We start from the raw sequence: 26,281 nt of genomic DNA, 5'->3' as shown, positions 1-26,281 counted from the left end.
GATAGAATTATGTATAACTTTTTTCCTAAGTTACATATTTCAAGGTGTTTTGTTTGTTTGTTTGTTTGTTTGTTTGTTTGTTTTAGACGGTGTGATGTTATAAAGTGTAGACAGCGTTGAATTCACAGTCTTCTGTATCAGCCTGCTGAGCACCACCACTCAGCTAAGATATATGTGTGTGTGTATTTATAGATTTTATTTATTTATTCATTCATTCATTCATTCATTCATTCATTCATTCATTTATTCATTTAAGCATGATCTCATGTAGCCAAGAATAATCTTAAAGTTGCTGGGTAGCCAGGAATGACATCGAAACTCTGATCCTCCTACCTTTGCTTCCTGAGTGCTGGGTTATAGACATGCATCTGTAGACATGCCCACTTCATGTGGTGGAATTAAAGCCTGGGCTTTCTGTATGTTAAGCAAGCTCTTCACCAACTGAACCACATCTGGGGCCTGTGTGATGCTGTTATCTTTTTTGAAAAGCTGGCATGTCTTTCCTAATCTAGGAAACAACATTTATAAAATAATCAGTTTAAAAAAAGCTGTCACGAAGGCATTTAGAAAACTTGCTTATTCTATGGGTAACTATTTCCTACCTTGCCAATTTGAACTTCTCATTATACGATATCAGTTCTGACAAATGCTCTGGTTTAGTGGACTCTTTTCTGCCTCTGCCTCTGCTTCTGCCTCCTTCAGCAAATCTACCGGTGTGCGCCACCATAACCGGCGTGTACTCTTTTCTGAATCTTGGTCACTTGCTGCAACCCTTGAGGTGAAGGTACATACATGCTACTGTTGGGCTCTTCGCCAAGGTTTTGTTCCTGTGGCCCCATGCTCTAATTCTTGGAAATATGTTTGCTTGTGGTGTATTATAAGTGGAGTAATTTTCTCCTACAAGCAAACTTGCTTTAAGATTTCGGCTTGAAACCTGCCAGCTGGTATTTAAAGCATAGCTGTGTCCCTCAGCCCCATGCGTTGTTTGTAATTGGTCCACTTTATCTGATTCAGGTGCACTGTGGCCAGGTATTAAATCTGAAAGTGCTTTAATTCAGACTCCATCTCCAAGTCGACACAGTGTTCTTACCTGCACTACAGGGTTAGCCACAAGCCAGCCAAGCCAGCACATTATTCTTATCCCATTCAAGGTAAATAGGCATGGTTGTGTGTGTGTCGTTGTTTTTTATTTTTAGTTTGCCTGTATAGCCAAACAAACTGGATGATACATGAGCATCGTCTATAGTAAAGGGAATGGCATGCGTTTGTGCATGCTTTTTGTGTTAGGCAAATCCGAGCAGAGTCTGGTTTGTAAGTAGCTTAGGCTTTGAATGCGAGCTGCTTAATAGAAGTGACGCCTTCCTTTGCATGCTGATACCCAGAAAGCTTCTCTTGATTTTGTTCTAGTCTGTTCTCAGTGGCATTTTCACATGTAAGTTGGCAACTCCTTGAGTCCGAATTTGGCTGGCTTCTATGTGAATTGTCAGTGGAATGTGCGATGTGGATGGCTCTTCTGCTGGTGGCTTTGTGACATGCATCCCCATTTACTCCTTGGTGAGAGTATTTCTTTTGCTTAAAAAGATTACTATCAGGCTGAGGGTGTAGGTTGGTGGTAGGGTGCCTGCCAAGCATGTGTGAGGCACTGGATTTCATCTCCAGCTCTGAAGAAAAAAAGAAAAAGTTATTTTATCCCTATTCAGAGTGAAACTTAAATTTTAAACAATTGTACTTTTCTGAGTTCTTCTTTGAAATTGAGAATTTTATAATCGGAATGAGCAGGCAGAAGGGCAGTGTGGTGTTAGCTGCCTGCACTCTCAATCCCATTGGTCTAGAGTGGAAAGCTGTGTCCGTGTACTTGGCTTCTCATCTGCCTCTATGATGTTTTTGTTGTTTATTTCTTTTACAGCTTTTTGCACTTTGTTCTTCGTAAAATAAACTCTGGAGAAATGAGTACAAGCACCCAAAACCTCTGAAGATAGGAACTTTGCTGATGAAAAAGACTTAGTTTTAACTATTTTCAATTAATTGACTTGGGAATTGTTTGATTCTGTAGGACAGTGCTAGGCAACTTTGATATTTGTTTTTTGAGATTAATTTTACTTGTGTATGAATATGCATGTGTGTGAGGGTAGCCGTGTCTTGGCTTATGGAGGCCAGAAGACAACCTGAGGGACAAGCTGTGCGAGCTGCTCAGATGGTATGAACTGGGAACAGAACGCAGGTTCCCTGGGAAGTCAGTGGTGCTTTTACCCACCTACCTGTCACTCCAGCCCCTACTTTGTTCTTAAGACCTAGGTCTCAGCTACCTTTACCTCCAGAAGCCAGAATCTTCTCTCACATTTCATTTTCTCTTTGCCTTCTCCTCCCTGTTTTCTTCCTTCCTAACAGGAACAACCCAAGAAGAACAAAGCTTGAGGAGTGACCCAGGTTCACCTTGAACCCATGGGCCTAATACAAGAAGCTCCCAACCCAGCCCTTTGAGCCCATCTGGGAGTGGCATACACCACCATTTCTAACTTTCATTTCATTTTCAGTGTTTTTCTAAGATAATAGGCCTTTGGGATCAGCTATAAGCAGTGAGATAACCAGGTCCCTCTTAGGAATCACATAGGGCATGAAGACAAGGGAGAGTAAGGGTTCTTTTCCCATTGGGGTGTAAAGTCTGCACTCTTAAGTAGTTGTGTCTTGAATTTGACACTCCTTTTCCCTTGCAAAATAAGTGGAATCATATCTTTGGAATAAGTTAGAAGATGTTGCTTTAAGTGGGTCAGGAAAATTGTTGAATTTCATTACCTGCTGTCTTTATGTCATGTCTTAAGTGTCTATTTTTTCCTTGGAGTCTGTTAACCTGGTTTCCTTCGTCGTTGTTAGTAGTAACTGCTGGTGCCCAGTGAGTGCTCATTGTGCTTGCAGCTCTGTTCTAAGTCATGGCTAGGTGCGGTATCATCTGCACAACAACCCTGTGAGTAAGTACTATTGACCCCATTTTCCAGATGGGGAACCTGAGGCACAGAAAATCTAAATAACTTTAAATCAGGATGGAGGTGGAACATTCTAACTCTAGAGTGTGAGTGTAATATTTATGTTTTTCAGGGTTGAAGTCATGGCACCAGTGTCAACTTGCCCATATTTAAGGAATTTATTAGCAAATATCTAATTTTGTTTTTCCTTCATTTATTGTTCATTAATACTGACACAAAGTATAAATTTTATGGCATCAAGTTTTTATTTATTTCTTCATAATATGAAAAAAAGTTTATGGGAGACATTTGACTAAAATGAAGTATAGGCATGATTAGTGGGGCATCTGAGCACGTGGCATCTTCATAGTAGGTCCCCCTGCTGTCTTTCTCCTCGGCACACACTGATGACTTTGGACTCCCATTTTGTTGATAATACCCAGTAGCCTTTCATTGGCCAGGAGTTTTCGTATCATTAGCAGACTTTTTAAAAATATTTTTTATTTATTTGTTTGTTTATTTATTTATTATAAGATTTATTTATTTACTTATATGACTTTTGCCTACACGCTTGTATGTGCATCACGTGTACGCCTGGTGCCAGCAGAGATCATGTTATGTTAGTTATGTTATGTTATGTTATGTTATGTTATGTTATGTTATGTTAAGTTCCCTAGAACTGGTGTTAGAAATGGTTGTGAGTCACTCTGTGGGTGCTGAGGATTGAACCCAGGTCTTCTGCAAGAACAGCTAGTGGTCTTAATGAAGTGCTTAGCCATCTCTCTGGCCCCTTTTTAAAACTTGTATAGCTGAATGTGCCAGAAGAGGGCATTGGATTCCTTGGATGCGGAGTTACAGGCAATTAGAAGCTGCCCAGCATATTTGCTGGAAACCTAAATAAGGTCCTCTGTGAGGGTGGTATGTGCTCTTATCTGCTGATTATGTCTCCAGCCCCTGCAGACTTTGTTTTTTAGTATACTTTTAGATTGACAGAACAATTGAGCAGAATGTGCACAGTCCTCATATAATTTGTACTGCAAAGTTGGGCAGAAGAAAATACGTACAAGAGGATGCACAACTCAGCAACAGCATGGGCTTCCTCTGGAAGAAGTGTGCAGTCTCTAAAAGAAGAACCAGAGCCTGGGGTCAGTTGCAGCTAGGGTGAATGAAGAGAGAAGGGGACAAAAAGAATTCTCAAGATATAGATCAGTATCTCGAGGCTCACTGCACTGGGGATTGATAGAGTGGGGAGGGCAAGGGCCTAGAAGTTACTGAGCTCTGGGAAACAAGTGAGTTTAGTTCTTAACCGTTTGCAAAAATGGGGCTTTACAAAATAATGTGATCATGGCTAATATGTACACCCTACAATTTTCCATACAGTTGGCATCTTATGAGTATGCTACATTTGGTATGACTAATGAGCCGATATTAGAAACTGTTATCTGTTAACAGGGTAACTTACTCAAATGGAAGACAAACCTTATATTTAATAGTCATGTCTCCCTAGATTCCTAGATTCCAGAGATTTATGCTCTCTGACTTTTCTGGTTTCTGTTGACTTGGGTGGCGTTGAGGATGGCCTTCTGTTAGAACTTATCTGATGTTTTATTCATGATTAGACTGGAGTTACAGGTTTCTCAAGGGTCACAGAGGTAAGATGCCATCACATGTCAAATGTACATTCTATCCACATGACTTAGGACAGTTAGTGTTAACCTTGATCATCTGGCTGAAGGAATGTTCATCAGGTATCTACACTGCAAAATTACTTTCTAAATTTTCCCGTCTGTGTGTGTGTGTGTGTGTGTGTGTGTGTGTGTGTGTGTGTATGGGTGGGTGGTGTGTCTTTAAGACTGGGTCTTGCTGTATAGCCCTGGCTGATCTTGTCTCCTGACTTCCCCAGTGCTGGGATTAGAGGCATGAGCCACCCCACCTGGCCTAGAAGTTATATCCATGCTTAAAATTTCCCTCCCACTCCTTGATAGCCATTCACTTTTCTCTCGTCACTTACTATTTACTGATCATTTGTGCCTCGACTCGTATACATTTATTTTATAATGCAGAACAGCTTTTTCTGTTATCTCATTTGGTCATAGAAAACATATTTAGTTGACTCTGATACCTTTTTACTTTTTTTTTCTTTCTGGTTTTTCAAAACAGGGTTTCTCTGTGTAGCCATGGCTGTCCTGAAATTTACTCTGTAGACCAGGCTGGCATCGAACTCCGAGATCTGCTACCTCTGCCTCCCAAATGCTGGGATTAAGACATGTACCACCACTGCCTGGTTGACACCTTTTTATATTACCCACTACTGACCTGTTTTTGTTTTCGGTGTTTGATTTTTTTTTTTTTTTTTTTTAAGAATCTTTGTCATCTGACACTGAGATGCTCTAAGCACATCTTGTATATTATCTGCCTAAGTCCTGATGAGCCATTTCTCCAGAGAAGCTTAGATTTTCTTTTTTTTTTTTTCCTTTAAGATTTATTTATTATTTATTCTGCCTACATGTATGCCTGCAGGCCAGAAGAGGGCACCAGATCTCATTATAGATGGTTATTAGCCACCATGTGGTTGCTGGGAGTTACACTCAGGACCTTTGGAAGAACAACCAATGCTCTTAACCTCTGAGCCATCTCACGAGCCCCAAGCTTAGTTTTTCTTTATAAAAAGAATGGTATTAGAAACCAAGACATGGGGGTTATTACAGTGATCAATAGGTAAAAGTGCTTGATACGTTCCTCAGGACACACATGGTGGAAGTAGAGAACTGAGTTGTCCTCTGACCTCCATATGAGAAAACACACACACACACACACACACACACACACACACACACACACACATGAATAAACATAGCTTTTATAATTAATTCAATTTATATCTCGGTCATAGGCCCCTCCCTCCTCTCCTCCAGTCCCACTCTCTCTCCCGTATCTATTCTGAATATAACTTTTAAAAGGAAAATAAATGTATGAAAACACATTAAGAAAAGAAAAGAAATGGAGCTAACAGAATGGCTCAGTGGTAAAATCACTTGTCTGTCATGGAAGCCGTATGACCTGAATTCATCCCAGTGGAAAGGAAGTACCAGCTCCCTTTCATACTTGTCCTCTTACTTCCGTACTTACACCAGCACACACAAATGATCCTGTGAGGTCCATTCTTATTCAAACCACCACACATGCAGTGCTACTAAACTAATAAGACATGTTTAGAGACCAAGATGTGGACACATTGCAGCTAGGGTGTCAGGTCTCATTTCCTTTAGATGCTGTGTTAACAGAACAATAGGTAGATGTGTGTGTTCTAGCCTGTGTAAGTACATATGTAAATATTTTAAAGTTCAGCATGAATTCTCACTGATTTTTCTAGTTCCCATCCATTATCACACAGTTCAGTTCAGACTAGCTATTGCAGATGTAAATCTCCACTCCATCATGTGTTGTACATGTTTCTGCATGAAAGCATGTATGAGAACGTGCCTCAGCATGCATGTGGAGGTTGGGGGACAGCTTTGGATGTCAGGTCTCTCTTTGTACCATGTGGGTTCCAGGGTTAAAGTCAGGTGCCTTTACCCATCTCAGCAGTCCTTGTTGAGGAGATAAGACTTTATTACCACGCTTCTTCAGTGCAGTTTTTTCTCCTGGGTTGTTTTTTGTTTTTTGTTTTTTGTTGTTTGTTTTTTTTTTTAAATATATTGGTATAGTCTGAGCCCATGGAATAGTGCTTGCATATAGTAGACAGTGTTTGACAAATGAATGATCCACATAGGCATTCAGTTTTAAACAAATATGCAGTTTCTGCTGAGACCCAAAGACTAAAACTTTTGGCTTAGATATTTTGGTTACATACTGAGAGTATGTAACTCTCTCAAGAGTATATAATTGAGCCCAGCATTCTGAGAGGCAGAGACAGGCAGATTGCTGTGAGTTTGAGGCCAGCCTGGTCTACAAAACAAGATCAGGACAGGCAAGGCTACACAGAGAAAACCTGTCTTGAAAAACCAAAAGAATAAAAGAGTGTATAACTGGACTGTCATCCTCTAATAGACAGAAAGATTCTGTCTCTCATACCTAGTATGTGCAGGTTGACTCCTACAAATAGTTATTAAGCCTCATCTTTTTTTTTTTTCTTTTTTTCCCAAGATGTTGTTTCTCTATATAGCCCTGGCTGTCTCACTGTGTAGACTGGGATGGCCTCGAACTGAGAGATCAACCTCTTAGGTGCTGGAATCAAAGAAGTGTGCCACCATGCCCGGTTGAGCCTCATCTTTTATATATTGGGTGCTTTGCTAGGTTCTGAAGATAATAAGGTAGCAGAATACGTCTCACAGTGCTCACAGTGTAGAAAACACAAAGAGTAAGTGAATAAGATTTCTGTAAGTGTTCTGAAGGAAGAAAAGGCACATTACCGTGATTGAGAAAACAGGGAAGGAGCTGTTGTGTTGCGTTCAGAAGGCAGAGGCAGGTGGATCTCTGTGAGTTCGAGGCCAGGACAGCCAGGGCTACATGGGGAAACCCTTTCTTCAAAACCAAACAAACAAAAAATGCTATGGGTCTGAGAAAACAGGAAAGGACTCATTTTAAGAGAGAGGTCTGAGAGAGCTTCTATAAGGAAAACTGACATATTGAGGAGTCATTGATCTGGCTGGGAGAGGACCAGGAGGGGCAGTTCTGGTAGGGAGTACCTTGAAGAATTCTCTTGTTTTGAGTAGCATACATAAAGCTATTGTGAGCTAACAAAGCAGAGTGACATGCTTAAATTTAGAAAAGTGGGTGAAAACCAAATCCTTTTTGAGGTAGGGTTTTTCTGTATAGTTTAGGTTGACATTGAATTTGCAAAATCCTCCTGTGTCTACTTCCAGCATGCTAGGATGTATACTGAACTTCGGGGGTGAACTATTGTGCCTGGCCTTGAGTAAACTTTTCTATAATTGGGGGTGGGGTGGGGCACAGGAACAGCTTTCAGGAGTTGCTTCTCCTTCCATTGTGGGTTCCAGAGATCAAATTGAGGTTGCCAAATTTGTACATCTCACTGGCCTTGCTCAAGTTTTTATGTGCCATTAACCCTTAAGACAGTATCACTTATTCTAACTATGATTTTTTTTCATCAAAGCTCTGATACACTGGTTATATTAAGCTGACCTAATAGAATATGATTCTTAGAAGCCTTGTCTTTCAATAACTTATCAACAACGTTGTCAAAACAGGAATGAGAATCACGTAAAAATCAACCATTGGTAGAGATCTGACAGCCTTTCCGTACATAAAATAGGGGATATTATTTAAATTTTATTTGGCTCTCTAAGTTTGTACTTGTTGTTTTGTATTTCACTGTTGTTTTTATCACATCTGCAGTTTAATATTCTTTATTGAGACCATCAAATACATGTGTGTATGATGATTAGGACTTTTTTATTCCTAACTTCTTATATAGAGTATAGCATATAGTGATTGTGCTATACACACAGAGCACATGTATATAGGGTAAAGCATATAGTGATTATCTACATTTTTAGATAAATTAACTTGGGTTCAATGATAGTTATAGGAATCTGAAATATTCCAGTCATTTTTTAGACTGAGGATTATTATATTTCTTTTATAATAACTGTTTTTCGTTGGTTTGAGGGGCCTGTATCTCATGTAGCCCACATTGGCCTTTAATTCACTGTGAATGTGAGGCTGACCTTGAATTGATCCTCCTTCCTCCACCTCCTCACTGTACCATGCTTGGCTGAGGATTACCTTTCTAAAGCTGCTTACCAGAATATATTTTTCCCCGTGTGGATAGTGACCGGGTATAATTGAGTCCAGCCATCTCCAGGTGTTAGTAAATAAAAGAATGCTGGGCAGGAGGAGAAAAGAGAAGTCCGAGCCATGCCCAGAGGAAAGGGAAGTTGGTCTGGAAGTGACTGCTGAGAATGCTAGTAAGCTTTCTTCTCTATCATTTAAAGTTACTTTTATTCAGTCTAGTCTGTTTCAGACCTGCCAGAAGAATATATTGCTTACAGAATCTAGTAACTACCGGAAAGTCTTTTCCCATAAAGTGATTAAAATTGCTTAGGAGTTATCTATCCTGTGTACTAATTGTTTGACCCTTCCTCTTAGGAAAATGAATGAAGTTATAGCAGAGAAGAAACTGACTATTGATGGGAAGCAAATACCTCCTATAAGTTATTAAATGCATTTCATCTAGGAAAGGAAGCCCTGAAGAGCCCTGTCATGGCTGTGGGGGAGGGTACTGTAGGTTGTCAGGAGACCAGTGACTGCTTCAGCCAGCACTGAGGAAAGAGCACCAGGTGAGGAGGTGGGAGATCAGCTGATCTCACCCACTGGGATTATCAACCCGACTGCACACACTGTCTGAACTCTCCTCTGACCCAAGCGCTTGAGCAGGCTCAGCTTGTGGCAGGAGCAGTGACTGTCCTTGTCTAGAGGGGCTTTCAGCACATACAGTTCCCTGCAGAAGGTCAGGGGCCTGGTCTGGTCCAGCCTCAGTTCTTCCTACTTCGTTTTCTCATGTTCTGTTCTTATGGAGGTTTCCTGCTGGCTTTCTCCCAGGGGACTGCGTTGCTGGTCAGAGTGGTCGGTCCTCCTGGAGGTGAACACTTTGTGTGTGGATGACTGCAGTAGGAGCCATGTCTCTGTGCTTGTGACACGAGACAGAGCAGAGTTCAGAACTGGTGCCCGGTAACGCTGACAACCTGGGCAAAGCCCTGTGCTATCTGTTTGTCACTGAAGTGTGGGCTCAGAACCTGATGGATTCTATTACAAAAAGATGTAAAACTTAAAGACATACCAAATAACTTACCTGATAGAATGCACTTTTACCTGAGCAGATGAGACTTAATATCTTCAAAGTCTTTGCAGGTTTATTGGATTTAACTTTTTTTTGTTGTGTTTGTGTGTGCCCGTGTGTGTGTGAATGCCCTGATGCACATGTGAAGGTCAGAGGGTCACTTGTGGAATCAGAGCTCTCCTCCCATGTGGGTCCTAGGAATCTAACTCAGGTCATGAGGCTTAGCAGCAAGCACCTTTACCTGCTAAACCATCTCTCCAGCCCTCGCGGTGCTGTTTGATCTACATTAACAAGCCATTATTTGAATATAGCAGTTAGAATTTGGAGAACTAGCTATATTTCTCAAAATAAATATGTCCCTCAGGAAAGCCCTAATTTGGGATGACTGGCCATAAACAGTGCCATAACTTAGGATTCCCAGAGCTTTACTGACTGTCAGGTCACTTGCAGGGGGATCATTCTTCAGCTTTTAGAAAAGATTGTGATGATTTGGCTGAGTTCTGACTTTACTGTTGTGTCAGTATGAGCTGTGAATTGTGCGTGCATTCTTCTAGGACTTTCCTATTAAGAGCTGAGGACTCAGGTTAAAGCAAATATTCCATTGTTTTGTTTGTAATCAAGGTATGGCATGCAAAAGCAAAACAAGTGATTGCTTCTTTTTTATTGTTCCTGAATTGTGTTTTATGTCTGTGCACCATATGTATGCTTGGTGCCACAGAGACAGAAGGAGGGCCAGGAGTTACATGATTGCGAGCCATCATATGAGTGCTAGAGCTTGAACCCAGGTCTTCTGGAAGAGCAGCCAGTACTCGTAACCACTGAACTGTCTCTCCAGCTTCCAGCATTTGCTTCTTTAGCCAGTGTTCTTTGTCTCCTTGTACATATGTTCGATTAAAACAAGTTGTTTCCCATATCTTTAAGGCATTTACATGGGATCCTTAATATTTCCTAATCTTCTTAATCCTGTAGCTTCAAGCACAAATGCCAGCCTGATATCCACTTCATCTGCAATTGCCAATATTCCAGCAGCAGCTGTGCAGCATCTCAAATCAGGTACTGTGTCCCATTTGTTCATCCTCCTTTGTAAGATTCATCTGACTTTCACTTCCTCTCTTCTTTCCACGGTTAACTTGCCCATCTAAGGAACAACCAGCAATAGTGGAGACTGTTGAGTCCTGTTGCCAGATGCCCTCAGAACTTTCTGGCCGCTATCACATTTCTCTTGCTCCTTACTAATCTTCCCAGGAATATGGTTCTATCTGCAGCATTACCTACTGTGTTTACTCTACCTAAGCCTCACCCAACTTCCCCTAGAATGTGCACTCCAAGAGCAGTGATTCATTTTCTGTTTGTGTTCACTTTTATATTCCCAGAACCTATACAAATTACTGGCACTCACAACTAATGTGGAATAAGTAAATACCTCCACCCATCCTCTTATTCCTTGATTATAGTTTGGTTAGTTGGTTGGTTGGTTGGTTGGTTGGTTAGTTGGTTTTGGTATTTTGCTTTTCAAGGGTTTCCCCATGTAGCCCTGGCTGCCCTGGAACTCACTGTGTAGACCAGGCTGGCCGTGAACTCAGATCCACCCGCCTCTCCACCACCATGCCTGGCTATGATTTGGTTTTGATCAGAGTTACGTGTGTGCTTAAATGATCACTGTAACATCTTCAGTGTTGTGTTGTAGAGTTTGTTTTGTTTTTAACATGCTCAGACTTTCTCTGCAGCAACTGTCATGACCACTTCTGTCTCCGCAGACTGTGGGTTATTTTGGCTATAATTAACGTACTCATTGACTTTCCAGGTCTGACTGTCCCTCTGTTGTGGTTTTTGTTCTTTCTTACATCCACAAGTATCTTGGGGTTGGGGGGGCTGTTTAGTTTTGATTGGGTAAATTGATTTTTGGGGACAGGGCCTCACTATGTACCCCTGGCTGCCCTGGGATGTGCCATAGTCCAGGCTGGCCTCAAACTTTCATTCATCCTCCTGCCTGTCTCCTGAGTTGCATCCATGTGCCAGCAAAGGCCCCATGTTTCTAGTGCCTTCCCATCTGTGTAGCATGCGGCCCTGTAGGGGCTCTCTCCTCTCACAGCTCTTGTTTTTGATCTGCTAAGGACAGTGTCTTTAGTTTTTCACACTATGGCTTACATCTGAAGAGTGTTTAATCAAACATACATTGTTCACTTAGATGATTCATCTATGCTCATGTTTCTGCGGTTTGAAAATCATTGATTTCTTGGGACTGCTAGGTAGGTGAAAAAATAAAAAGACAATATTTTAGGAAAATCATTATGACTAATAGGTAATAGTCTTGTTTTCTTTCCTTTGGCCCACAGGATTATCCTACCTATACTATTCTTGGACAGAATCAGTACCAGGCCTGCTACCCTAGTTCCAGCTTTGGAGTTGCAGGCCAAACTAACAGTGATGCTGAGAATACCACATTAGTGGCTACCACGTACCAGACAGAGAAGCCTAGTGCTGTAGTACCTGCGCCAGCCCCACAGCGGCTTCCCTCTGGTGAGTACTGGTGCAATAGGTGTTTCCAAGTGATGCTAAGATGATTTTGTTCTGGGATAAGCTAGTTTTACCATGCTCTTGGTTTCCCTTTCAAGTGTAAACTGCACAAACAGACTGTGGTGAGAAACTGCTTGGTAGAATGTGTGTAGATGCTGGGAACAGAAGAGTGCCAACAGTGGGAAGATGTGCTTCTAGAGCACACTCTGCCCTCCTCGTGAGTGTGCTGCACTCAGCAGGGCTCTTCAGACGAAGGGCCAGCCTGAAGGTTGCCAGCTTCCAGGTTTAACCCAGTCATGTCTTAAACTCCCGCTAGGAACTCGGAGCAGGTACTCTTTCTGTCTTAAACTTCCCTAATATTCTAAGAACAACTACAGTTTTTTCCCCAACAGTCCTAACATTTGACTCTCAAGCCAGAGACTGCCTGTGAGTGGCACTGGGAGGCGTGGCCCTGCCTGCAGTGCCACCAGCAGCCCAAGGAGTCCCCTTTCACTAAGGACTTCTTACTTGTAGAAAGCCTAGTCCTTGATTACACCACAGAATTTCAGGATGAGGCAGAGTGAAGCAAAGTTAGTGGGTTATTTAAGATCGGTGAGAGCACATGCTTCACAGGAGTAAGTGTGGGAGCTAGAGCACATGGGAAAGGTTACACAGCCCTCTGCCATGGCGGTTTCTCGGGGAACTGCACTTAGGTGGCTTTACAATGGCTGCAGATATGATTATGTGTCTAAGTTACATTGCTCAAAACAGTGTGATTTACAACAAAGTTTAAAGAATAAACTGCTTAAATTTAAGTATTAAATACACTTTAAATAGTAAGTAAAAAGGCTGGATGACATGGTGAATACCCTTGACACTTGGGAAGCTGAGGGAGGTGGATACCTGTGAGTTCTAAGCCACTCTGGGCTACATTTCAAAAAAAAAAAGTTTAGAGATTAGTTTTTCCATTTTAGACTAGAGAGATGACTCCATGGTTAAGTGCGCTGGCTGTTCTTCTAGAGGACCTGGGTTCAAGTCCAGGGGTCCACATGGAAGTTAACAATTGTCTGGATCTAGTAGTTCCAGGGATCTGATGTCCTCTTCAAACCTCCTGGAATACTGCATGCATGTGGTACACAGATATACATGTAAGCAAAACACTTATGCATATAAAATAACAATAATAACAGTTTAAAAAAACTGTAAAGCTTTTTTTGTAAAGCTTTATCCTCTGAATTTTTTTAAGATTTATTTATATCTGTGTATTTTGTGTACATGTATGTATGTATGTATGTATACCACTGCTGCCCTCAAAGGTCAGAAGAGGGTGTTGGGACCTCTAGAACTGGAGTTACAGGTGGCTTTGAATCAACTAAACCAAAGTTTCTTCAAAAGCAGCAAGTGCTCTTATCCACTGGGCTACCTCTCAGTCAGGAACATTTTCTTCATAAATGAAATTGTGAGGTGCTTTTCATGAGGTGTGAGAGAGGTGGTCCTGGTGTAATTCAAATGGAGGTCACAAACATTCTGACTATAAGAAGGCATAATTTGTTGTTCAGTCTGTCCTTTCAGGGTGTCTTTAGGAAGGGAGACACTCTCTGTCAACAAGTATTGTCTCTCTCAGGCAGAGTTGTCTCCAAGGCGGATTTAATCTCTGTGGGCAGATACTATCTCTGTAGGCAGATGTTGTCTCTGTAGACAGTTCTGGTTACTTCAGGCTCCTGGCCATTGTGGTATAAGGGGCTTCTTTCTTTTCCCAGTTTCCTTTATTTTTAAAATAAGGACCCTGTCTTTTTATTATTCCTCCTGTCAGCCCCACTCCCTGCTGCAGTTCTTACAGCCTGTGTATCTTACTTCTCCTTTCAGCAGACTCGTCTACAAGCCCATCTTTGTCCCAGAATACACCAAATAAAGATGCTGATGATCAGTCCCGGAAAAACATGACTGTCAAGAACCGAGGCAAGAGGAAAGCCGATGCTGGTTCTTCCCAGGACAGTGAATTAGAAGTATGTGAAGAAACTCATTTGACTTAACCTATTCTGTTTTCCTCACTTCTGTCAGGCATATGTCTGGAATTTGCAAAAATAATGTTGTGTGTTGTGTCTGCTTGAATTCTCAGGGCCAAGAGAAAAAAAAAATGTAGGTAAAAGAAAATCCATTCATACCCATGACTTAGTGTGTGTGTGTGTGTGTGTGTGTGTGTGTGTGTGTGTGTGTATTAACCTGTATATAAACCCTTCCAGTTGTTTTCACCTTTTCTGATTCAGGATAACTTTAACAGAAAGAACAAATTGTTTTCTACATTCAGAGGAAAAAAAATTACACTGCATTTTAGGAGAAAGCCAGAGGAGCTATGAATGATGTCATACTGTTTCCATTAAGAAACTGAAAATGGGATCTGGTGACTGCTTACTGAGCATGCCAGCAAACCATGCTGTGCTTTGAACACCAGGGAAATTTACTGTGGACATAGATTTCAGTTATGGTTGGAAAGAATAAAAAAAAACATACAGAATTCTAAAGTCAGAATTACTGCATTACCTTTATTTTGTAGTTTTCATTTTTCTTTGATGTTATTCAGTAAAGCAAAGAAATATATTTATATGCTCTTAGACACAGGTAAATTGAAGCTGCACAGAGAGTCTGTCTTCCTCTTCTCTTCTGGGGAGCAAATACAACAAGAAATAAGGAAACTAAAGTTCTAGTGTCAGTCTTAGGAAGATTAACAACTCTTTACTTTTAACAATTGTGCTACAGTGTGTATTACCTAAACCTTTAGCATTTTTTGCTGGACATAGTACATACCTGTAATCCCATGACTTCAGAAGGCAGGAAGAGCAGGAGTTGAAGGTCATCTTTGGATACATGAGTTACCTGAGACTCCACCTGAAACACTTTTTTAAAGACTTTACTGTGTTTTTTTTTTTAAGATTTGAAAATTTTTATGAGTATGGATGATTTTTAAAAATATGTGTAGGTAGTTTGCCTGCATGTATGTCTATATATTCACATGCATGCCTCATGCCCGCAGAGACTAGAAGAGAGTGTCTGATTCCCTGTGACTAGAGTTACAGACTCTTGTGAACTACACATGGGTGCTGGGAGTCAAACCTCTAGATGAGCAGCCAGTGCTCTAACTGCTAAGCCATGTCTCTAGCCCCAACCTCACCATATATATATATATATATATAAAATATAAAAAACATTATATATTACATATAGATCTGAGTGTACATACAGATATACATAGCTGAGTGCTCTGTCCTCTCACACACACCAGAAGGGGGCATCAGATCCCATTACAGGTTGTGAGCTACCATGTGGGTGCTGGGAATTGAACTCAGGACCTCTGGAAGAGCAGTGAGTGCTCTTAACCACTGAGCCATCTCTCCAGGCCCCCAATTTTACCATTTAAGAGCATAATTCAGTGTTATTAAATACAGTAGCTACACTTGTGGGTTGTTTGTTTGTTTGTTTGTTTGTTTGTTTGTTTTGAGACAGTCTCAGCCTTACCTTAAATTCCTGGGCACTCCTGCCTCATACTAAGTGCTGAGATGACAGCCATGTGTTCAGAACCTTTTCTTTATCCTAAACATACTCTGTACCTGTTAAACAGTAATTCTTCATACTCTTTATAGCCCATGGCAACTACTCTTCTGCTTTCTGCTACTGTGGATTTGCCTGGTGTAGCTATAGCTGAATGTGAACATGCAGTATTTGTACTCTTTTTTTTTTTAAGATTTATTTATTTTATGTATATGAGAGCTCTATCTTCATGTATACCTGTAGGCCAGAAGGGGATATCAGATCACATTATAAATGGTTGGTTGTGAGCCATCATGTGGTTGCCAGGAATTGAACTCAGGAAGAACAGGGAGTGCTCTTAACTGCTGAGCCATCTCATCTGTCTAGCCACTATCTGTACTCTTTTGTCAAGCTCATTTCACTTGAGATTTATCTGCGTTGCAGCATGGATCATAATTTCATTTATTTTAATGGCTGGATGATACTCCACACTGTATGTGTATGCATACTGCTTACATACGGCTTATCTTGTGTCTGTTGAAGGACACTTTCACTTCTAGGCCATTGTGAATAATGAGGCTTTGAATACTTTGTATTATACTTCTCCAGTTCTTTATACAGAGAGTGGAATTGCTGGATCTTATTTTGTGTTCAGCTTTTTGAGGAGCCACCAGACTTCCACACTTTTACATCGCCATTATTGACCAATGCTTATTTCTCTCCTCCCCTTTTTAAATTGTATTTTAGGTGTGGTGGTGAGACAAAGCCTCTCTACATAGCTCTGGCTACTGGAACTTAACGTACAAAGATATGTCTGGCCCCTCCCCTTTTAAAATAAAAGCTACCCTGTTGGGTATAAAGTGATATCTCACTGTAGTTCCTACTTGCATTTTCCTAATGACTAATCATATTGAATATCTTTCTGTGACCTTGAGTTGTAAAGTAAATGGCATAACTCCTCCAACTCTGTCCTCTCTCGAGGTGGTTTTGGTTATTTAGAGATCTCTTCAGATTCCCTATGAATTTTTGAACAGGGTATTTTTTTTTCTTTTTTTAACTTGTTTATTTTAAATTGATAGTTATTCAGTTTAGTTTTATAAAAACACTGTTTGAACTCAAGTTTAACTTTCTGGTTTTTTTTTTTTTGTTTTGTTTTGTTTTGTTTTGTTTTGAGATAGGGTTTCTCTGCATAGCCCTGGCTGTCCTGGACTCACTTTGTAAACCAGGCTGGCCTTGAACTCAGAGATCTGCCTGCCTCTGCCTCACAGACTGCTGGATTACAGACGTGCACCACTGTACCCGGCTTGGTTTTCCTCTCTCATTGTGTTGCAGTGATTAATTTTATGTATTCAGAGAACTGTCCTTACATTCCAAGAAGTGATCCCACTCAATCACAATATAAGTTGTTTTTATATGTTGGGGAAGATCACTTGCTACTATTTGATTGAGATCTGTACACTGTTTTTCATGAGGGCTGTCATTTTCCACACTGCTCTAGTCTTAGTCTTGTCTAGTCTTAGAGTGATGCTGGCTTCACTGCATGAAATAGAAAGTGTTCCTTCCTTCTCAGTGTGTTTTTGGAAAAATTTAGGAAATGATGTTGATTCTTACTTTACTTAAATGTCTGCTGTAATTCACCAGTGAGACCACTGGATCTCAGCCTTTTCCTTTAGTGTCATTTTAAATGGCTGGCTCCAAGCTCCTTACTAGTGGCAGGTTTTTTCTTTTTCTTGAGTCAATTTAGGTTGTGTTGTGTGTTTCTTGGGAAGTAGACTATTTCACCTGGTTATCCAGTTTTTTGGCATGCAACTGTTGATGATTCATAGGATCCACTGATGTCTAGGAAGTCCATACTGTTGTCCCCACTTGCATTTATGGTTTTAGTAATTTGAATCTCTGACTTTCCTTCATCTGTCTTGGTAAATGTCAGGTCTGCTGATATTTTCAGAGAACCCATTGTTGCTTTCACTGTCTTTATTCTGTTCTGTTTCTTAGGTTCTTTCTCTTTTATCCTTTATTGACTTCTTCCTTTCCTCAGTGTTAGCTTTAGTTTGCCTTTCATGTCTAATGGTCCTTGGATATATAGTATGGCTATGATTTGAGATGTTTTTTTCTTCTTCTTGGACTAGGGACTGAACCCAGAGCCATAGGCCTGTAAAGATCTGCCCTGAGGCTTGCTGTTTCCTTTGCCTTCTTCTCTTCTTATAGGCTCTTGTTGTGTAGCCTAGGGTAGCAATTAACAGTTCCTGTCTGTTTCCCCAGTTTGGGGAGTGCAGGCATACACCCATGCCATCTGCTTGCTTGCTCTCTTTTTCTTTTCTCTTTTTTCTCTTGTCTTGCTGGATAGTCCAGGCTGGCCTGAAGTTCTCTCTGTAAACATAGATGGCTTCAAACTCGCAGAGATTCTCCTGCCTCTGTTTCCCAACTGGTGGAATTAAAGTCATGCTTCTCATGCCACCTGCTTCCTTCCTTTAATGTGTATTTACGGTTAAAATTCCCTTTCACCATTGCTCTCACTGTCTCATAAGTTTTAATATGTTGTTGTTTTTTGTTTTGTTTTGTTTGTTATTTCATTCATCTCAATGGGTTTTCTAATTTTATGATTTCTTTTGTGGACCATTGATTGTCTAAAATTGTGTTATTATACTCTCATGTATTTGTGGATTTTTCAGTTTTCCTTTTTTTTTTTTTTTTCTTTTTGGTTTATTTCACTGTGACTGACAGATAAGATAACTCATTTTTTGTCTCCCCCCCTCAGCGGGTATTTCTCTGGGACTTGGATGAAACCATCATCATATTTCATTCCCTTCTTTTTTTTTTTTTCAATGTAGTTTATTCAGGAACCTTGAACAATCATCTGACCCTGGGGAAAGCCAGCCCACAGCTTAAATAGCCTCTGGGTAGCCAACCCCAGCATGCCATGTGGGCAATGCAGATAGGTCCACATACATGGAAGCAAGCCAGATCCTCAGCCTTAGCCAAATGTGGAGTTGTTAGTGACAGAGAGCACTCACCATCGGGAAGGTGGAAGGCGGAAACCAGCTCCATCTTTAAGGCGCAGCATTACGCAGCTCTCTGCAGTTCCCCCTTTTTGTTTTAGACGCATCAGGCAAGAGTAGAGGTCTGATCTTTAATATTAGAAATAAATTGGGACTTTGTACTGATGTTCACTTAGATGTCATCCACCCAAAGAGCATCAGACCCGTCTGATACCTTTTTCTCAGAGGCGGGACCTGGGGCATCAACCCGCATGCAATCAGACATGCTCTTCTCTGGGTCGAAAGCGGCTGACCCTGAGTGCAGTGCTTAGCCTTGCATCCTGAGCATAACATTTTAGCTTTTTATGGTAGCCAACCATGCTTGGGGAGACTGTCCTGCTTCAATGGCTGTAAAGGCCTGAATGGTCATGGCTGCATTAGGCTGTTGTGAGACTCTAATCTTGCATATATACCACAGGCAAACCAAGGAGACCAACACCAGAAGGCCTGCTAACGCTCCCATGCCCGCCCATTCCTTCAGATGATTCATGGCTGCAGCAATCCATGTTGATAATCCTGTGGCTAGTCCTGCGTCCACTCCGGTAGAATTTACTGTGACAATGGCCACTCTCAGCTGCTCCATCGTAGTATCGAATTCTCCAGTCCAATTACCTAAAATAGAGCTAGACAATTGTTTAGACAGATTTGCAGCACAGGAAAAATTCTCATGTTGTATGCTAGTGACTCAAAGTCCAGCATACTTTCATTGACAGCCAAGTTGAGCGATTTGCCATAGGGTATCAATTTGCTCCTGCACGAGGTCAATCTTCTGATTGAACACCATCAAGCCTCCTTTTAGTTGAGCATTAATTTCTTTTTGTACATCTAAGGCATGAGCTACATTGGCTAAAAGATTATTCGGGGTCTGAGCAGTCTGCACAGTATAACTCATGGCTAATGCCGCGGTGGTAGCTCCATTAGCCGCCAATGAGATGGCAGTAACAATGGCGGCTGTAATTCCAAGATCGCTTTTCTGTCTGAAGAGAGTCACAGCGTGAGGGGCATCAACGAGCACAGGCACCCAGCGAGGCATGCGAGTAACCAGGGCATACCTAAATTTACTAGCATTCCAGCATTGAGCAAAAAAGCAAGTATCATTACCACAATTACTTGGCTCTATCTGGCTAATAATGAATAAAAATGGGGGATATAAACAAACAGGTGTGGGCTTATAGGAAATATTATGAGAAGCCTTAACCCCCTCGTTGGAACATCTTGCATCAGTTCTAGAACTAGCAGTGGTAGTGTCCGAGGTCTGAGTAGGTTCAGGAGAAGATTGCCCCCAGGGACAATTCGTGCTCCATGTAAATTGACTAACTCCATGTTTTCCTGCACTTTTGAAAGTCATTTAAGGTTCTTAAATTATTTTTTCCCTTTGTTTTTTTAAATTTTTCATCAATTACACATTCATTCTGCATCCCCCCATAAGCCCCTCCCTCCTCCCCTCTCAATCCCACCCTCTCTCCTCCCTCTGCATGCATGCCACTCCCCAAGTCCACTGTAAGGGGAGGTTCTCCTCTCCTTTCTGATCTTAGTCTATCAGTTCACATCAAAAGTGGCTGCATTGTCCTCTACTATGGCCTGGTAAGGCTGCTCCCCCGCAGAGGGAGGTGATCAAAGAGCAGGCCAGTCAGATTATGTCAGAGGCAGTCCCTCTTCACATTACTATGTAACCCAATTGGACTCTGAACTGCCCTGGGCTACATCTGTGCAGGGGTTCTGGGTTATCTCTATGAATAGACCTTGGATGGAGTATGAGTCTCTGGGAAGTTCCCTGTGTTCAAATTTTCTTGTTCTGTTGCTCTCCTTGTAGAGACCCTGTCCTCTCCAGCTCTTACTATTTCCCAGTTCTTACATAAGATTCCATTCACTCTGCCCAGCAGTTGCCCATCAGGCTCAGCATCTGCTTTGATAGTCTCTAGGGCAGAGGCTTTCAGAGGCCCTCTGTGGTAGGTTCCTAGATTGTTTCCTGTTTTCTTCTTCTTCTGATGTCCATCCTCTTTGCCTTTCCGGATGGGGATTGGACATTTTAGTTAGGGTCCTCTCTCTTGCTTAGTTTCTTTAGATGCACAGGTTTTAGTGGGTTTGTCCTATGTTGTCTATATGAGTGAGTATATACCATGTGTGTCTTTTTGCTTCTGGGACAACTCACTCAGGATGATCCTTTCCAGATCCCACCATTTACCTGCAAATTTCATGATTTCCTTATTTTTCATTGCTGAGTAATATTCCATTGTGTAGATGTACCACAATTTCTGCATCCATTCTTCAGTTGAGGGGCATCTGGGTTGTTTCCAGCTTCTGGCTATTACAAATAAAGCTGCTACAAACATGGGTGAGCAAATGTCCTTTTTGTGTACTTGAGCCTCTTTTGGATATATGCCCAGGAGTGGTATGGCTGGATCTTGAGGAAGCGCTATTCCTAGTTGTCTGAGAAAGCGCCAGATTGATTTCCAGAGTGGTTGTACAAGTTTACATTCCCACCAGCAGTGGAGAAGGGTTCCCCTTTCTCCACAACCTCTCCAGCATGTGTTGTCACTTGAGTTTTTGATCTTGGCCATTTTCATGGGTGTAAGGTGAAATCTCAGGGTTGTTTTGATTTGCATTTCCCTAATGGCTAGTGAGGTTGAGCATTTCTTTAAGTGCTTCTCTGCCATTCGGTTTTCCTCTACAGAGAATTCTGTTTAGCTCTGTTCCCCATTTTTTAAGTGGATTACTTGGTTTGCTGCTTTTCAGCTTCTTTAGTTCTTTATATAAACTGGATATGAATCCTCTATCAGATAAAGGGTTGGTGAAGATTCTTTCCCAATCTGTAGGCGGTCGCTTTGTTTTGATGATGGTGTCCTTTGCTTTGCAGAAGCTCTTCAGTTTCATGAGGTCCCATTTATTGATTGTTGCTCTTAGAGCCTGTGCTGTTGGTGTTCTGTTCAGGAAGTTTTCTCCTGTACCAATGAGTTCCAGGGTATTTCCCACTTTTTTTTCAAGCCGATTTAATGTGTCTGGTTTTATGTTGAGGTCTTTGATCCACTTGGACTTCAGTTTTGTGCAGGGTGATAAGTATGGATCTATTTTCATTTTTCTACATGTAGACATCCAGTTGGACCAGCACCATTTGTTGAAGATGCTATCTTTTTTCCACTGTATGGTTTTGGTGTCTTTGTCAAATATCAGGTGTCCATAAGTGTGTGGGTTTATTTCTGGGTCCTCTGTTCGGTTCCATTGATCCACCATTCTGTTTCTATGCCAGTACCATGCAGTTTTTAAAACTGTTGCTCTTTAGTACAGCTTAAGATCAGGGATGGAGATACCTCCAGAAGATCTTTTATTGTAGAGGATTGTTTTAGCAATTCTGGGTTTCTTGTTATTCCATATGAAGTTGAGAATTTTTCTTTCCAGGTCTCTAAAAGAATTGTGTTGGTAATTTGATGGGCATTGTGTTGAATCTGTAGATTGCTTTTGGTAAGATGGCCATTTTTACTATGTTAATCTTGCCAAGCCGTGAGCATGGGAGATCTTTCCATCTTCTCATATCTTCTTCTAATTCTTTCTTCAGAGAGTTGAAATTTTTTTCATACGAGTCTTTGACTTCCTTGGTTAGGGTTACTCCGAGGTACCTTATGTCATTTGTGGCTATTGTGAAGGGTGTTGTTTCCCTAATTTCTTTCTCAGCCCTTTTGTCTTTTGTATACAGGAGGGCTACTGATTTTTTTGAGTTAATTTTGTATCCGGCCACTTTTCTGAAGGTGTTTATCTGCTGTAGGAGTTCCCTGGTAGAGTTTTTGGGGTCACTCACGTATACTATCATATCATATGCAAATAGTGATAATTTGACTTCTTCCTTTCCAATTTGTATCCCCTTGATCTCCTTCAACTGTCTTATTGCTCTAGCAAGGACTTTCAGCACTATGTTGAAGAGATATGGAGAGAGTGGGCAGCCTTGTCTTGTCGCTGATTTCAGTGGGATTGCTTTAAGTTTCTCTCCATTCAGTTTGATGTTGGCTATAGGCTTGCTGTTTATCGCCTTCACTATGTTTAGATATGTGCCTTGTATCCCTGATCTCTCCAATACTTTAAACATGAATGGATGTTGGATTTTGTCAAATGCTTTTTCAGCATCTAGGGAGATTATCATGTGGTTTTTTTCTTTCAGTTTGTTAATATGGTGGATCACATTGATGGATTTCCGTATATTGAACCACTCCTGCATACCTGGGATGAAGCCTACTTGGTCATAGTGAATGATATCTTTGATGTGTTCTTGGATTCGGTTTGCAAGTATTTTATTAAGTATTTTTGCATCAATGTTCATAAGGGAGATTGGCCTGAAATTCTCTTTCTTTGTTGAGTCTTTGTGCGGTTCAGGTACCAAGGTGACTGTGGCTTCATAGAATAAGTTTGGTAACGTTCCTTCTGTTTCTATTTTGTGGAATAGTTTGAAGAGAATTGGTGTTAGCTCTTCTTTGAAGGTCTGGTAGAATTCTGCGCCGAAGCCATCTGGTCCTGGGCTTTTTTTGGATGGGAGACTTTTGATGACCGCTTCTATTTCTTTGGGGGATATGGGTCTATTTAGTTGATTTACCTGGTCCTGATTCAGCTTTGGTAAGTCAAATCGATCAAGAAAATTGTCCATTTCATTTAGATTTTCAAATTTTGTGGCATATAGACTTTTGAAGTAAGTCCTGATGATTGTTTGGATTTCTTCAGTGTCTCTAGTTATATCCCCCTTTTCATTTCTGATTTTGTTGATTTGGGTGGTGTCTCTCTGCCTTTTAGTTAGCTTGGCTAAGGGTTTGTCGATCTTGTTGATTTTCTCAAAGAACCAGCTCTTGGTTTCATTGATTCTTTGAATTGTTTTATTTGTTTCCAATTGATTGATTTCAGCCCTGAGTTTGATTATTTCCAGCCATCTACTCCTTCTTGGTGTGTCTGCTTCTTCTTTTTCTAGGGTTTTTAAGTGAGCCATTAAGGTGCTTGAATGAGCTGTCTTGAATTTCTTCTTGAAGGCACTTAGTGCTATGAACTTTCCTCTTAGCACTGCTTTCATTGTGTCCCACAAGTTTGGGTATGTTGTGTCTTCATTTTCATTGATTTCTAGGAAGATTTTAATTTCTTTCTTTATTTCTTCCCTGACCCAGCTGTCATTTAGTAACAAGTTGTTCAGTTTCCATGTGTGTGTAGGATTTTTGCTATTTCTGTTATTGTTGAGGTCCAGCTTTATTCCATGGTGATCAGACAAGATACAAGGGATTATTTCAATCTTCTTGTATCTGTTGAGGCTTGCTTTGTGACCCACTATATGGTCAATTTTGGAAAAGGTTCCATGAGGTGCTGAGAAGAATGTAAATTCTTTTGTGTTTGGGTTTAAAGTTCTGTAAATGTCTGTTAGGTCCATTTGATTCATGACCTCTGTCAGAGACATTTGTTTAATTTGTTTCTTTGTTTAATTTCTGTTTTGTTCACCTGTCCTTTGTTGAGAGTGGGGTGTTGAAGTCTCCCACTATTAATGTGTGGGGATCTATATGTGCTTTAAATTTTATCAATGTTTCTTTCACAAATGTGGGTGCCCTTGTATTTGGGGCATAGATGTTCAGGATTGTGATGTCTTCTTGGTGGAATTTTCCCTTGATGAGTATGAAGTGTCCTTCCCCATCTCTTTTGATTAATTTTGGTTATCAGATATTAGAATGGCCTCTCCTGCTTGCTTCTTGGGTCCGTTTGCTTGGAAAGTCGTCTTCCAACCCTTTACCCTCAGGTAATGTCTATCTTTGTGCCTTAGGTGTGTTTCTTGTATGCAACAGATTGCTGGGTTTAGTTTACATATCCATTCTGTTAATCTGTGTCTTTTTATTGAAGAGTTGAGTCCATTGATGTTGAGAGAGATTAATGACCAGCGGCTGTTAGATCCCTTGATTTTGATATTGGCTGTGGTCATCAGGTTGTGTGCTTGGTTGCTTTTTGTTTTACTGAAGTGAGGTTATTTATTTCCTGTGTTTTCTTGAATGTAGCTAGTTTTCCTGGGTTGTATTTTCCCTTCTAGTGTCTTCTGTAATGCTGGATTTGTTTGTAGGTATTGTTGAAATTTGTTCTTGTCATTGAATATCTTGTTTTCTCCATCTATGAGGACTGAGAGTTTTGCGGGGTATAGCAACCTGGGCTGACATCTGTGTTCTCTTAGGGTCTGCATGATATCCATCCAGGCCCTTCTGGCTTTCATAGTCTCTGTTGAAAAGTCAGGTGTCATTCTAATGGGTTTGCCATTATATGTTACTTGGCCTTTTTCCCTTGCAGGTTTTAGTATTTTTTCTTTGTTCTCTATACTTACGGTTTTGATTATTATGTGGCGGGAGGATTTTCTTTTCTGGTCAAATTTGTTGGGTGTTCTGTAGGCCTCATGTATTCTAATTAGCCTCTCCTTTTGCTTGGGGAAATTTTCTTCAATGATTTTGTTGAAAATATTTTCTGGGCCTTGGAGAAGGGAGTCTTCTTTTTCCTCTATACCTATTATTCTTAGGTTTTGTCTTTTCATATTCTTATACATCGATTTCTTCCATTGTATCTTCTACACCTGAGATTCTTTCTTCCATCTCTTGTAGTCTGTTGGTTATGCTTACCTCTGTAGTTCCTGTTTTCTTCCCTAGATTCTTCCTTTCCATTATTTCTTCCATTTGTGTTTTCTTTAATTTTTCCAATTCTATCTTCAGGTCTTGAGTTGTTTTGTTTACTTCCTTCACCTGTCTGATTGTACTTTCCTGTTTTTCTTTTAGTTCCTTCAACTCTGTTTCTTTTATTTCATTCAGTGCTTTAAGCATTTCCTTTCTAAAGGCCATAAACTGTTTGGCTGCAGCTTCCTCTATTTCTTTACGGATGGCAATATTCTATTTGAGTTTATCTTCCTCTATGTTTTTACGTATCTTATTTGTTTCCTCTGTTATCATCTTCATGAGCATATTTGTTAGGTCATCTTCTTGGATTTCAGTTATGCTGGGGTATCCAGGGCTACTTGCCCCTGGGTAACTGGGGTCTGGAGATGTCATATTGCTCTGTCTTTTGTTGCTTGAGCTTTTACGCTGGCCTCTACCCATTGTGCTATCTTAGGTGTTTGGGGTTATTTTCTGGTGGTTCCTGGGGATCCTGTGGTGGAGAGAATCCCCTTTGCAGAAAGCTGGTTTTTCCTGAAGAATGTCTTCTCAGCTTTTTGGGTATAGTCCCTGGATGGCTGGTGTTATTTCAGGAGTTGCTCACCTCAGGGATATAGACCTGAGTGGTAACTGTGGTCTTTGTTAGTCGAGAGGGTTCTCCTCTCACCCAGGGAAGTCCTGAGGGCAGCTGCCCTGTTTCTGGGTTTCTTGTTGTAAATTTAATGATCAGCTGTTATGACCCAGTTGGACATCAGGCGCGCAGCAACAGTTTGTGCCTGTGTCTGTAGCATAGCTGAGTGATCACGCCTCGGCCCCACTGGT

At 40.9% G+C, this 26,281-nt stretch overlaps 1 pseudogene; it reads left to right on the top strand.

Annotated features, from left to right (window-relative positions):
* The window catches only part of LOC110542639 (eyes absent homolog 3-like), an 84,974-nt pseudogene that overhangs the window by 42,349 nt on the left and 16,344 nt on the right, over window positions 1–26,281 (top strand).

This window comes from Meriones unguiculatus, chromosome 12 (assembly GCF_030254825.1).
Source record: "Meriones unguiculatus strain TT.TT164.6M chromosome 12, Bangor_MerUng_6.1, whole genome shotgun sequence".
Classification (NCBI taxonomy): Eukaryota; Metazoa; Chordata; class Mammalia; order Rodentia; family Muridae; genus Meriones; species Meriones unguiculatus.
Note: the sequence above shows the minus strand (reverse complement) of the source record. Positions and strands in the feature narration are given on the sequence as shown.